A 14,710-nucleotide genomic window follows, 5' to 3' on the forward strand; every position below is an offset into this window, starting at 1 on the left:
GAAGAAATTACACTTAAGCCCGAATGTTCGATTTCATCATTAATACTTTTGTTTCAACATCAAACAACCAAAAGGTTGTTCTACTAACTAAATTAAAGTGTATTCCAGGTTTTATTGACTTTTTGTAAATGAATTACGACGATTTGACTTTTCTGCTAGAATTTTAGCTGTACAAAAAACTGTTTCCCATCAGATTTTTGTCGATGTCATAATATTCGTATAGAAATTCTTGTTCATATCATATAATTTTTTTTAGATATCTTGGTTATGGAGCACTCGCTGCAATCGATTCGGTTACTCATAATTGTACCAAAAATCACGTTCAACCCCTAATCTTGTGAAGATTTCAATTACAATTCCAAATAAAATTACACTTAAACCCATATGAAATTATCTTCATCCCACCATTGAAAATAAATAAATAAAAAGATAATTTTTTTCGACAAATCTCGGGAAAAATGAAGAAATTACACTAACGCCCCATTGTTCGATTTGATGGTTAATACTTTTGTTTCAACATGAAACAACCAAAAGGTTGTTCTACTAACTAAATTAAAGTGTAATCCGAGTTCTATTGACTTTTTGTATATGAATTACGACGATTCGAATTTTCGGCCGAAACTTTAGTTGCCCAAAAAACTGTTTCCGATCATATTTTTATCAATGTCATAGTAATCGTATAGAAATTCTGGTTCATATCATATAATTTTTTTTAGATATCTTGGTTATGGAGCACTCTCTGCAATCGATTCGGTTACTCATAAATGTACCGAAAATCACGTTAAACCCCTAATCTTGTGAAGATTCTGATTACACTTCGGAAACAAATTACAGTTGAAAAGATATGAAAATATCTGCATTCCACCATTGAAAATTTAAAAAAAAAAAAGAAATTTTTTTTCCGACCAATCTCGGGAAAAACTAGGAAATTACACTTACGCCCGTTTGTTTGATTTGGTCACTAATACTTTTGTTTCAACATGGAACGACCAAAAGATTGTTCTACTAAGTAAATTAAAGTTTATTCTGAGTTCTATTGACTTTTTGTAATTGAATTACGGTGATTCGACTTTTTGGCCGGAATTTTAGCTATCCAAAAAACTGTTTCCGATCATATTTTTATCGATGTCATAATAATCGTATAGAAATTCTGGTTCATATCGCATAATTTTTCTTAGATATATCATGGTTATGGAGCACTCCCTGCAATCGATTCGGTTACCCATAAATGTACCGAAAATCACGTTAAACCCCTAATCTTGTGAAGATTCGAATTATACTTCGAAAAGAAATTACACTTAAAATGATATGAAAATATCTCCACTCCACCATTGAAAATTTAAAAAAAAAAAAAAAAATTCGACCAATCTCGGGAAAAACTAGGAAATTACACTTACTCCCGTTTGTTCGATTTGATCGCTAATACATTTGTTTCAACATGGAACAACCAAAAGGTTGTTCTACTAATTAAATTAAAATTTATTCCGTGTTTTATTTACTTTTTGTAATTGAATTACGATGATTCGACATTTCGGCTGGAATTTTAGCTTCACAAAAAACTGTTTCCGATCAGTTTTTGTCGATGTCATAATAATTGTATAGAAATTCTGATTCATATCATATAATTTTTTTTAGATATCTTGGTTTGGAGCACTCCCTGCAATCGATTCGGTTACTCATAATTGTATCAAAAATCACATTAAACCCCTAATCTTGTGAAGATTTCAATTACACTTCCAAATAAAATTACACTTAAACCCATATGAAATTATCTTCAATCCACCATTGAAAATATTAAAAAAAAAAAGATAATTGTTTTTCGACGAATCTCGGGAAAAATGAAGAAATTACACTTACGCCCGATTGTTCGATTTGATCGTTAATACTTTTGTTTCAACATGAAAGAACCAAAAGGTTGTTCTACTAACTAAATTAAAGTGTATTCCGAGTTCTATTGACTTTTTGTAAATGAATTACGACGATTTGACTTTTTTGCCGGAATTTTAGCTGTACAAAAAACTGTTTCCGACAAGATTTTTATCGATGTCATAATATTCGTATAGAAATTCTTGTTCATATTATATAATTTGTTTTAGATATCTTGGATATGGAGCACTCCCTGCAATCGAGTCGGTTACTCATAATTGTACCAAAAATCACGTTAAACCCCTAATGTTGTAAAGCTTTCAGTAACACTTCCAAACAAAATTGCTCCTAAAACGATAAGAAATTATCTTTATTCCACGATTGAAAATAAAAAAAAATAAATTTTTTTTTCGACCAATCTCGGGAAAAATGAAGAAAATACACTTATGCCCGATTGTTCAATTTGATGGCTAATACTTTTGTTTTAACATGAAACAACAAAAAGGTTGATCTAATAACTAAATTAAAATGTATTCCGAGTTCTATTGAATTTTAGTAAATGAATTACGACGATTCGACTTTTCGACCGAAATTTTAGATGCAAGAAAAACTGTTTCCGATCAGATTTTTTTTGATGTCATAACAGTCGTATAGAAATTCTGGTCCATATCATATAATTTTCTTTAGATATCTTGGTTATGGAGCACTCCCTGCAATCAATTTGGTTACTTATAATTGTAACAAAAATCACGTTAAGCCTCTAATCTTGTGAAGATTTCAAATACATTTCCAAATAATATTACACTTAAACCCATATGAAATTATCTTCATTCCACCATTGAAAAAAAAAAAAAAAGAATTTTTTTTTTCGACCAATCTCGGGAAAAATTAACATATTACACTTACGCCCGATTATTCGATTTGATGGCTAATAGTTTTCTTTCAACATGAAACAACCAAAAGGTTATTCTACTAACTAAGTTAAAGTGTATTTCGAGTTCTATTGACTTTTTGGAAATGAATTACGACAATTCGACTTTTATGCCAGAATTTTAGCTATAAAAAAAACCGTTTCTGATCAGATTTTTGTCGATGTCATAATATTCACATAGAAATTCTTGTTCATATCATATAATTTTTTTTAGATATCTTGGTTATGGAGCACTCCCTGCAGTAAATTCGGTTACTCAAAATTGTATCGAAAATCACGTTAAACTCTTAAACTTGTAAAGATTTCAATAACACTTCCAAACCAAATTGCTCTTAAAACGATAAGAAATTATATTTATTCCACCATTGAAAATTAAAAAAAAAAGAATTTTTTTTTTTTCGACCAAAGTTAAGAAAAATGAGGAAATTACACTTATGCCCGATTGTTCGATTTGATTGTTAATACTTTTGTTTCAACATGAAGCAACCAAAAGGTTCTTCTAATAACTAAATTAAAGTGTATTCCGAGTTCTAATGACTTTTTGTAAATGAATTATGATGATTCGACTTTTCTGCTAGAATTTTAGCTGCACAAAAAACTATTTTCAATCAGATTTTTATCGATGTCATAATAATCGTATAGAAATTCTGGTTGAAATCATATAATTGTTTTTAGATATCTTGGTTTCGGAGCACTCCCTGCAATCGATTCGGTTACTCATAGTTGTATCGAAAATCACGTTAAACCCCTAATCTTATGAAGATTTCAATTACACTTCCAAATAAAATTACACTTAAACCCATATGAAATTATCTTCATTCCACCATTGAAAATAAATAAAAAAATAATAATCTTTTTTCGACCAATCTCGAGAAAAATGAAAAAATTACACTTACGCCCGATTGTGCGATTTGATCGCTAATATTTTTCTTTCAACATGAAAGAACCAAAAGGCTGTTCTACTAACTAAATTAAAGTGTATTCCGATTTCTATTGACTTTTTGTAAATGAATTACGACGATTCGATTTTTCTACCGGAATTTTTGATGCCCAAAAAATTGTTTTCGATCAGATTTTTATCGATGTCATAATAATCGTATAGAAATTCTTGTTCATATCATATAATTTTTTTTAGATATCTTGGTTATGGAGCACTCCCTGCAATCGATTCAGTAACTCATAATTGTACCAAAAATCACGTTAAACCCCTAATCTTGTGAAGATTTCAATTACACTTCGAAATAAAATTCCACTTAAACCATATGAAATTATCTTCATTCCAACATTGAAAATAAAATAAAAAAAAAGATAATTTGTTTCGACCAATCTCGGGAAAAATGAAGAAATTACACTTACGCCCGATTGTTCGATTTGATTGTTAATACTTTTGTTTCAACCTGAAACAACCAAAACCTTATTATACTAACTAAATTAAAGTGTACTCCAAGTTCGATTGACTTTTTGTAAATGAATTACGACGATTCGACTTTTTTGTTGGAATTTTAGCTGTACAAAAAACTGTTTTCGATCAGATTTTTGTTGATGTCATAATATTCATAAAGAAAGTCTAGTTCATATCATATAATTTTTTTTAGATATCTTGGTGATGGAGCACTCCCTGCAATCGATTCGGTTACTCATAAATGTATCGAAAATCACGTTAAACCCCTAATCTTGTGAAGATTCTGATTACACTTCAAAAAGAAATTACAGTTAAAATGATATGAAAATAACAGCATTCCACCATTGAAAATTAAAAAAAAAAAAGAAATTTTTTTCCCGACCAATCTTGAAAATTTTAAAAAATAATAATAATTTTTTTTTCGACCAATCTCGAGAAAAATGAAAAAATTACACTTACGCTCGCTTGTTCGATTTGGTCGCTAATACTTTTGTTTTAACATGAAACAACCAAAAGATTGTTCTACTAAGTAAATTAAAGTTTATTCCGAGTTCTATTGACATTTTGTAATTGAATTACGATAATTCGACTTTTCGGCCGGAATTTTAGCTCCACAAAAAACTATTTCTAATCCGATTTTTTTCTATGTCATAATAATCATATAGAAATTCTTGTTCATATCATATAATATTTTTTAGATAACTTGGTTATGGAGCACTCCTTGCAATCGATTCGGTTACTCATAATTGTACCAAAAATCACGTTAAACCCCTAATCTTTTGAAGATTTCAATTACACTTCCAAATAAAATTACACTTAAACCCAAATGAAATTATCTTCATTCTACCACTGAAAATAAAAAAAAAAAAGATAATTTTTTTTTGACCAATCTCGGGAAAAATGAAGAAATTACACTTACGCCTGATTGTTCGATTTGATCGTTAATACTTTTGTTTCAACATGAAACAACCAAAAGGTTGTTCTACTAACTAAATTAAAGTGTATTCCGAGTTCTATTGTCTTTTTGTAAATGAATTACGACGATTCGACTTTTCTGCCAGAATTTTAACTGTACAAAAAACTGTTTCCGATCATATTTTTGTCGATGTCATAATATTCGTATAGAAATTCTTGTTCATATCATATATATTTTTTTAAATATCTTGGTTATGGAGCACTCCCTGCAATCGATTTGATTACTAATAATTGTACCAAAAATCACGTTAAACCCCTAATCTTGTGAAGATTCTAATTACAGTTCGAAAAGAAATTACACTTAAAACAATATGAAAATATCTTCATTAAACCATTGAAAAATTAAAAAAGAGAGAAAAAATTTTTCGACCAATCTCGGGAAAAACTAGGAAATTACCCTTACCCCCGTTTGTTCGATTTGATCGCTAATAGTTTTGTTTCAACATGGAACAACCAAAAGATTGTTCTACTAACTAAATTAAAGTTTATTCTGAGTTCTATTGACTTTTTGTATTTGAATTATGATGATTCGACTTTTCGGCAGGAATTTTAGCTGCACAAAAAACTATTTCGATTCAGATTTTTTTCGATGTCATAATAATCGTATAGACATTCTTGTTCATATCATATAATTTTTTTTAGAGATCTTGGTTATGGAGCACTCCTTGCAATCGATTCGGTTACTCATAATTGTACCAAAAATCACGTTAAACCCCTAATCTTGTGAAGATTTCAATTACACTTCCAAATAAAATTACACTTAAACCCATATGAATTTATCTTCATTCCACAATTGAAAATAATAAAAAAAAAAAGATAATTTTTTTTCGACCAATCTCGGGAAAAATGAAGAAATTACACTTACGCCCAATTGTTCGATTTGATCGTTAATACTTTTGTTTAAACATGAAACAATCAAAAGGTTGTATTCCGAGTTCTATTGACTTTTTGTAAATGAATTACTACGATTCGACTTTTCTGCCGAAATTTTAGCTATACAAAAAACTCTTTCCGATTAAATTTTTGTCGATGTTATAATATTCGTATAGAAATTCTTGTTCATATCATATAATTATTTTTAGATATCTTGGTTATGGAGCACTCCCTGCAATCGATTCGGTTACTCATAATTATACCAAAAATCACGTTACACCCTAATCTTGTGAAGATTTCAATTAAACTTCCAAATAAAATTACACTTAAACCCATATGAAATTATCTTCATTCCACCATTGAAAATAAGTAAAAAAATAATAATTTTTTTTTCTACCAATCTCGGGAAAATTGAAAACACATACACTTACGCCCGATTGTGCAATTTGATCGCTAATACTTTTGCTTCAACATGAAACAACCAAAAGGTTGTTCTACTAACTAAATTAAAGTGTATTCCGAGCTCTATTGACTTTTCGTATATGAATTACGACGATTCGAATTTTCTGCCAGAATTTTAGCTGCCCAAAAAACTGCTTCCGATCATATTTTTATTGATGTCATAATAATTGTATAGAAATTCTGGTTCATATCATATAATTTTTTTTAGATATCTTGGTTATAGAGCACTCCCTGCAATCGATTCGGTTACTCATAAATGTACCGAAAATCACGTTAAACCCCTAATCTTGTAAAGATTCTAATTACACTTCGAAAAGAAATTACACTTAAAATGATATAAAAATATCTGCATTCCACCATTGAAAATTTAAAAAAAAAAAAAAAAAAAAAATTTCTGACCAATCTCGAGAAAAACTAGGAAATTACACTAACGCCCGTTTGTTCGATTTGATCGCTAATACTTTTGTTTCAACATGGAACAACCAAAAGATTAGTCTACTAACTAAATTAAAGTTTATTCCGAGTTCTATTGACTTTTTGTGATTGAATTACGATGATTCGACTTTTCGGCCCGAATTTTAGCTGCACAAAAAACTATTTCCGATCCGATTTTTTTCTACGTCATAATAATCATATAGAAATTCTTGTTCATATAATATAATGTTTTTTATATATCTTGGTTATGGAGCACTCCCTGCAATCGATTCGGTTCCTCATAGTTGTATCGAAAATCACGTTAAACCCCTAATCTTGTGAAGATTTCAATTACACTTCCAAATAAAATTAGACTAAAACCCATATGAAATTATCTTCTTTCCACCATTGAAAATAAATAATAAAATAATAATTTTTTTTCGACCAATCTCGAGAAAAATGAAAAAATTACACTTACGCCCGATTGTGCGATTTGATCGCTAATATTTTTCTTTCAACATGAAAGAACCAAAAGGCTGTTCTACTAACTAATCTAAAGTGTATTCCGAGTTCTATTGACTTTTTGTAAATGAATTACGACGATTAGATTTTTTTACTGGAATTTTTGATGCCCAAAAAATTGTTTTCGATCAGATTTTTATCGATGTCATAATAATCGTATAGAAATTCTTGTTCATATCATATAATGTTTTTTAGATATCTTGGTTATGGAGCACTCCTTGCAATTGATTCGGTAACTCATAATTGTACCAAAAATCACGTTAAACCCCTAATCTTGTGAAGATTTCTATTACACTTCGAAATAAAATTACACTTAAACCATATGAAATTATCTTCATTCCAACATTGAAAATAAAAAAAAAAAGATAATTTTTTTCGACCAATCTCGGGAAAAATGAAGAAATTACACTTAGGCCCGATTGTTCGATTTGATTGTTAATACTTTTGTTTCAACCTGAAACAACCAAAACCTTGTTATACTAAGTAAATTAAAGTGTACTCTGAGTTCAATTGACTTTTTGTAAATGAATTACGACGATTCGACTTTTTTGTTGGAATTTTAGCTGTACAAAAAACTATTTTCGATCAGATTTTTGTCGATGTCATAATATTCGTAAAGAAAGTCTAGTTCATATCATATAATTTTTTTTAGATATCTTGGTGATGGAGCACTCCCTGCAATTGATTCGGTTACTCATAAATGTATCGAAAATCACGTTAAACCCCTAATCTTGTGAAGATTCTGATTACACTTCAAAAAGAAATTACAGTTAAAATGATATGAAAATAACAGCATTCCACCATTGAAAATTAAAAAAAAAAAAGAAATTTTTTTCCCGACCAATCTTGAAAATTTAAAAAAATAATAATAATTTTTTTCGACCAATCTCGAGAAAAATGAAAAAATTACACTTACGCTCGCTTGTTCGATTTGGTCGCTAATACTTTTGTTTCAACATGAAACAACCAAAAGATTGTTCTACTAAGTAAATTAAAGTTTATTCCGAGTTCTATTGACATTTTGTAATTGAATTACGATAATTCGACTTTTCGGCCGGAATTTTAGCTCCACAAAAAACTATTTCCAATCCGATTTTTTTCTATGTCATAATAATCATATAGAAATTCTTGTTCATATCATATAATATTTTTTAGATAACTTGGTTATGGAGCACTCCTTGCAATCAATTCGGTTACTCATAATTGTACCAAAAATCACGTTAAACCCCTAATCTTTTGAAGATTTCAATTACACTTCCAAATAAAATTACACTTAAACCCAAATGAAATTATCTTCATTCTACCACTGAAAAAAAAAAGAAAAGATAATTTTTTTCGACAAATCTCGAGAAAAATGAAGAAATTACACTTATGCCCGATTGTTCAATTTGATCGTTAATACTTTTGTTTCAACATGAAACAACCAAAAGGTTGTTCTACTAACTAAATTAAAGTGTATTCTGAGTTCTATTGACTTTTTGTATATGAATTACGACGATTCGAATTTTAGCTACCCAAAAAACTGTTTCCGATCATATTTTTATCGTTGTCATAATAATCGTATAGAAATTCTAGTTCATATCATATAATTTTTTTTAGATATCTTGGTTATAGAGCACTCCTTGGAATCGATTGGGTTACTCATAATTGTACCGAAAATCACGTTAAACCCCTAATCTTGTGAAGATTCCAATTACACTTCGAAAAGAAATTACACTTAAAACGATATGAAAATATCTGCATTCCAGCATTGAAAATTTAAAAAAAAAAAAATATTCCGACCAATGTCGAGAAAAACTAGGAAATTACACTTACGCCCGATTGTTCGATTTGATCGTTAATACTTTTGTTTCAACATGAAACAACCAAAAGGTTGTTCTACTAACTAAATTAAAGTGTATTCTGAGTTCTATTGTCTTTTTGTAAATGAATTAAGAGGATTCGACTTTTCTGCCGGAATTTTAGCTGTACAAAAAAATGTTTCCGATCAGATTTTTGTCAATGTCATAATATTCATATAGAAATTCTTGTTTATCATATAATTTTTTTTAGATATCTTGGTTATGGAGCACTCCCTGCAATCGATTCGGTTACTCATAATTGTACCAAAAATCACGTTAAACCCCTAATCTTGTTAAGATTCTAATTACAGTTCGAAAATAATTTACACTTAAAACGATATGAAAATAGCTTCATTAAACCATTGAAAATTTAAAAAAAAAAAATTTTTTTTTTTGACCTATCTCGGGAAAAACTAGGAAATTACCCTTACGCCCTTTTGTTCGATTTGATCGCTAATACTTTTGTTTCAATATGGAACAACCAGGAGATTGTTCTACTAACTAAATTAAAGTTTATTCCGAGTTCTATTGACTTTTTGTAATTGAATTACGATGATTCGACTTTTTTGCCGAAATTTTAGCTGCACAAAAAACTATTTCCGATCAGATTTTTTTCGATGTCATAATAATCGTATAGACATTCTTGTTCATATCATATAATTTTTTTTACATATCTTGGTTATGGAGCACTCCCTGCAATCGATTCAGTTACTATAATTGTACCGAAAATCACATTAAACCCCTAATCTTGTGATGATTTCAATTACACTTCCAAATAAAATTACACTTAAACCCATATGAAATTATCTTCTTTCCACAATTGAAAATAAAAAAAAAAAAAGATAATTTTTTTTCGACCAATCTCGGGAAAAATGAAGAAATTACACTTACGCCCGATTGTTCGATTTGATCGTTAATACTTTTATTTCAACAAGAAACAACGAAAAGCTTGTTCTACTAACTAAATTAAAGTGTATTCTGAGTTCTATTCACTTTTTGTAAATGAATTACGACGATTAGACTTTTCAGCCAGAATTTTAGCTGTAGAAAAAACTGTTTCTGATCAGATTTTTATCGATGTCATAATAATCGTATAGAAATTCTGTTCAATATCATATAATTTTTTATAGATATTTTGGTTAAAGAGCCCTCCCTGCAATCGATTCGGTTACACATAATTGTACCGAAAATCACGTTAAACCCCTAATCTGGTGAAGATTCTAATTACACTTCGAAAAGAAATTACACTTAAAACGATATGAAAATATCTGCATTCCACCATTGAAAATTTAAAAAAAAAATGAAATTTTTTTCTGACCAATCTCGGGAAAAACTAGGAAATTACATGTAACGACCCGTTAGTGGGTCTAGGTGTTATGGGTATTTTAGTTTGCACATTAGAGTTGTTGCCTTTATTAATTAATTGTTAAGAATATTATATTAGTTGGTAATGGGGGTAAATTAATGAAAATAATATTTGGTGTGAAAAAGTCTCAAAGTTGTGGGCTAAATGGGTTTGGGCCTTATTTGAATTAGACCATTGATAAATAATTAAATCTTAAGTGTAAATGAATTGGGTTGAACCCAAATCTCAAGAAAAGTCCATTGGGCCTTAATTGGATTGGGCCATATATTTTGACTTGGGCTTGGGCTATATATTTTGACTTGGGCTTGGGCCATGGGCATAGAGAATGGTATCTTAATTAAAAAGAAAAAAAGACTAAGAGAATGATAAAATGACCAAAATGGGTAAGAGATATATGAATTGTGTGTATTAGTACGAGGGGCAAATTAGGAAAAATTAAAAGGGAGATGGATTGGAAGGAGTTGGGAGACAAGTTTCCCACATTTTCCCCTCCTTTTCTTTCTTCTTACTTTCTTGTTCCCTTCTTCTTCTCCCTCTCCCGATTGTCTCTTCTTCCTCCATTGTTCTTCTTCATTAGAGCTTCAAGTGGAGAATTTCCAATTTGAAGGGTGTCTTCATCTCTTTGGATTTTGCAACCATCTAAGGCAAGTTCCATTCCTTCTTGTTTCATACGCAAGATCTTCTTCTTCTTCTTCTTCTCCTTATGATTGTGTAAGTTCTTCTTCTCTTGTTTATCTTTTAATGCAAGTTCTTCAACCTTGTTTCCATCTTAGAAGGCTTGTTTCCTTCATTTTTAAGTTGTTGCTCTTAAATTCTTATTCTCGGATTCACTGACCATGTTATGTTCTTTGGTCTATAACTCCTTGTGTTTATATCCAAATTGAGATCCGTTTGTTGGGTTGTAAACTAGATATCTTAAGCTTCATTTTAGATACAAGAATCGAAATTTTTGACTAAGATTTGATCATGTTATAGCCTTGTAAATCCCTGCTAAGATCTGGAAATTTTACTGCTTTCGAGTAAACTGACCTTGTTGTACTCTTTAGGGTATAACTCTCTGTGGTTATATCCGATTCAAGATCCATTTGTTTTTGTGTAAACTAGACTTGATAATATTCATTTGGTATATTTTTTAGAATTTTTGGCTGCGGTTTGAGCCTACAGTATCCTTGTAAATTCTTGCCCAGAATCTGGAAATTTTCTGCTTTGTTTTTGAATAATCTGTTCTTGCTTCGGTTTTTGGGGTATAATGCTCTGTGGTTATATCCAAATTGTGATCCATTTATTTTTATATAAAATAGACATCATGGGCTTCGATTCGGTATAAGATTTGAAATTTTTGGTTATGATTTGTACCCATAACAACCTTGTTGAATTCTATGTAGAATTCTGTAAATTACTGTTACAAATTCTGCCTTGTTTCGGTTTTTGTGGAATATCTCCTTGTGGTTATTTCCGATTTCAAATCCAGTTGATGTTCCAGAAACTAGACTCATTAGGCTTTGATTTGGTATATCGTTTGTGGTATTTGACCAAATATTGAGCCCGGATTGGATTTTTGAAAATATGCTTGAAATATGGAAATTTCTGAAATATGTTGTTATTCAACTCTTCCTATGTAGTCTATCCTTCCTACGTTTAAAATTATAATTTTTGTATAGTTCTTCCATTATTTTTTGAATTATTCTTGATAACCCTCATTGTTGGATAAAAGGGTTTTATTTTCCTTATTTCGATAAATCTTGCAATATTAATTCATTTTCTTGTTGAACATTGCAAAAATCTAAATAGGGTTTTGTGTCACCCTACATTTCTTAAGGAATGACATTTATTCATTAGGATCTAGTGTCATGCAAGATTTAGTGTTTCTTGCATGTATAAATTTTGATTCCTTGCGATTATTATTGGGGTAAAAATATACCGTAAATATTGGTTTGGGCATTTCTATAAGTATGAGTAAATAAATGTATTAAAATTTACCCTGTGATCATAAGATAGTGCACACTTTAATTTATGTAATTGTGCATGTTAAGCATGATTTGAGATTTTTCTTAATCATTGAGGATTGACATGAAATGGGGATATGCATATGTGATGCATGATTATACTGATTTGCGCACCTATTATTTTGCGCGACGGCTAAGTCCGTGGATGAGAAAGGATATCCTATGAGCGCTTGACGCGGGTGAGGTGGCCATCAACCCAGAAGGCGTGGCTCAAATTGTTATCATTTGTTGATGTATTTTCATGATGCATATATATTCATGAATGGATATATATATATATATATTGGCCGTGAGAGCCTTGAGAATTATGCGGAAAAATTCCCTACTATTGGTGCATATGCATGAGCATGGGAACGAGTACATAATATATGTAATAATCACAGCATGGGAAATTAATGTAAACGGAGAACTTATGAGTCGCGTTATACTAATATCTTCACATAGAGTTGTTTATTCTATCTTGATTATCCCTGCCTTTGATTCTATATCTCCATGCTTTATAAATACACTTGCTGAGTCTTGTGGCTCACCTTGTTTACTCTCATGTCATTCCAGGTACAAGTAGAGCAGTGGTTGAGGGCGAGCCCAGTGGGGCTAAAGCCCAGGGTTAGAAGTGTACAGAGACCTTCCAAATTAGATGGTCTATGTTAGCATTTGTGATGAGGGCAAGTGTGAGGAAATTTTATGTTGTAAAATTTGTTAGTGCCCTTGTATTTCATTTTGTTTAGACTATGGTCTAAGATATTGTAAACCTTTATGTTAGCTTCCGCTGAGTTTATCTAAGGATAGTATTATGGTGTTGTATGTTATTGTTCTATATCACACTTGTGATGACCTCCTTTCGGATATCCTATGCTAGCGGGACTATCCGGTAGTGGGCCACTATAGTTTTGGTATCAGAGCAACCCGGGCCGTGTGTTGGGACCGTGTACTAGCCTAAGGCTGGGGGTACTGGACCAGTGACCGTGTATTAGCCACAGGCTGGGGGTACTAGACCGGGGACACTGGATGGGGGATTATTGGTAGGTTATAAGAGCAAAAGTTGGGATGAGAGGAGTCTTTGTACACATAGGAATGACAAGTAGAGTTAAGGGTGTGTTTAGTGGTTTGAATGAAGTTAAGCTAAGATAACGTTCAAAAGGTAATTTGATTGTGTTTGAAAATGAGGGGTTAAGTCCTTTATAGCAGTGAAGAGGTGATGAAATGATTCGCCGAATATTGAGACCATGTATTGTCTCAAGATGTCCATAGAGAGTGAAACCCACGGAATGAGGAATGGCTCTAGCATGGAATAATACTACAGGTGATGCCTATCAGTGACGGGTTTAATGCTAGGGACCACTGAATGCAGGTGGGAGGTGGCCACTAGGTTAGCTCATGTTGAGGGACCGTGACCCTCTATATGGAATAACCAGTCTGTTGTAAAGACGATTAAATGCCGAAGACCTAGAGTGAACTGTAGGTTATGTCTGGACTAAGCCTAATTTTCGTGGGGATTGTAGTGTCATGGTAGTGCCACTAGCATGGCGCGGCGGTTCAGAAGTTTGTGTAGCCTGACTTAGGATGTAAATTTCCAATCTTCGAATGAGATGACAATTAAGATTCGATATCATTTACCTCGATGTGATTAATTATTAAAAATTGTAAGAGGTTGAGATAATTTGTTTGTAATTGATATGCTATCGAGGGAAGGACAAGGAAATGAAATGTTAAAATACTCAAAACATAACATTCATTCCATATGTTCAAATATAATACAAGAGATCAAGCCGTACAGTCAAAAAAAAAAGGGGGGGGCAAACCATAAAAAAAAAAAAAAAAAAACTGATAATGTGCCAATGCTCAAGGACGTCGGCGATGGCCAAAAATGACTGGACCTAGCTCATCAAGGTCATCCAAGAGTGGCATCTGGCTGCTACTCGTTTTGCCAGGGTGAGGTAGAGTAGCCTCTGGGATGGTGGGAGGACTAGGGCTCCAGTTGGGATTTGGATCAAATGGAGGAACAAGTTGGGGATGCGAAGAATAATATGCGAATAGTGAATCTTGCAAATA

Source organism: Diospyros lotus, chromosome 9 (genome assembly GCF_014633365.1).
Source record: "Diospyros lotus cultivar Yz01 chromosome 9, ASM1463336v1, whole genome shotgun sequence".
In the NCBI taxonomy this organism is placed as follows: domain Eukaryota; kingdom Viridiplantae; phylum Streptophyta; class Magnoliopsida; order Ericales; family Ebenaceae; genus Diospyros; species Diospyros lotus.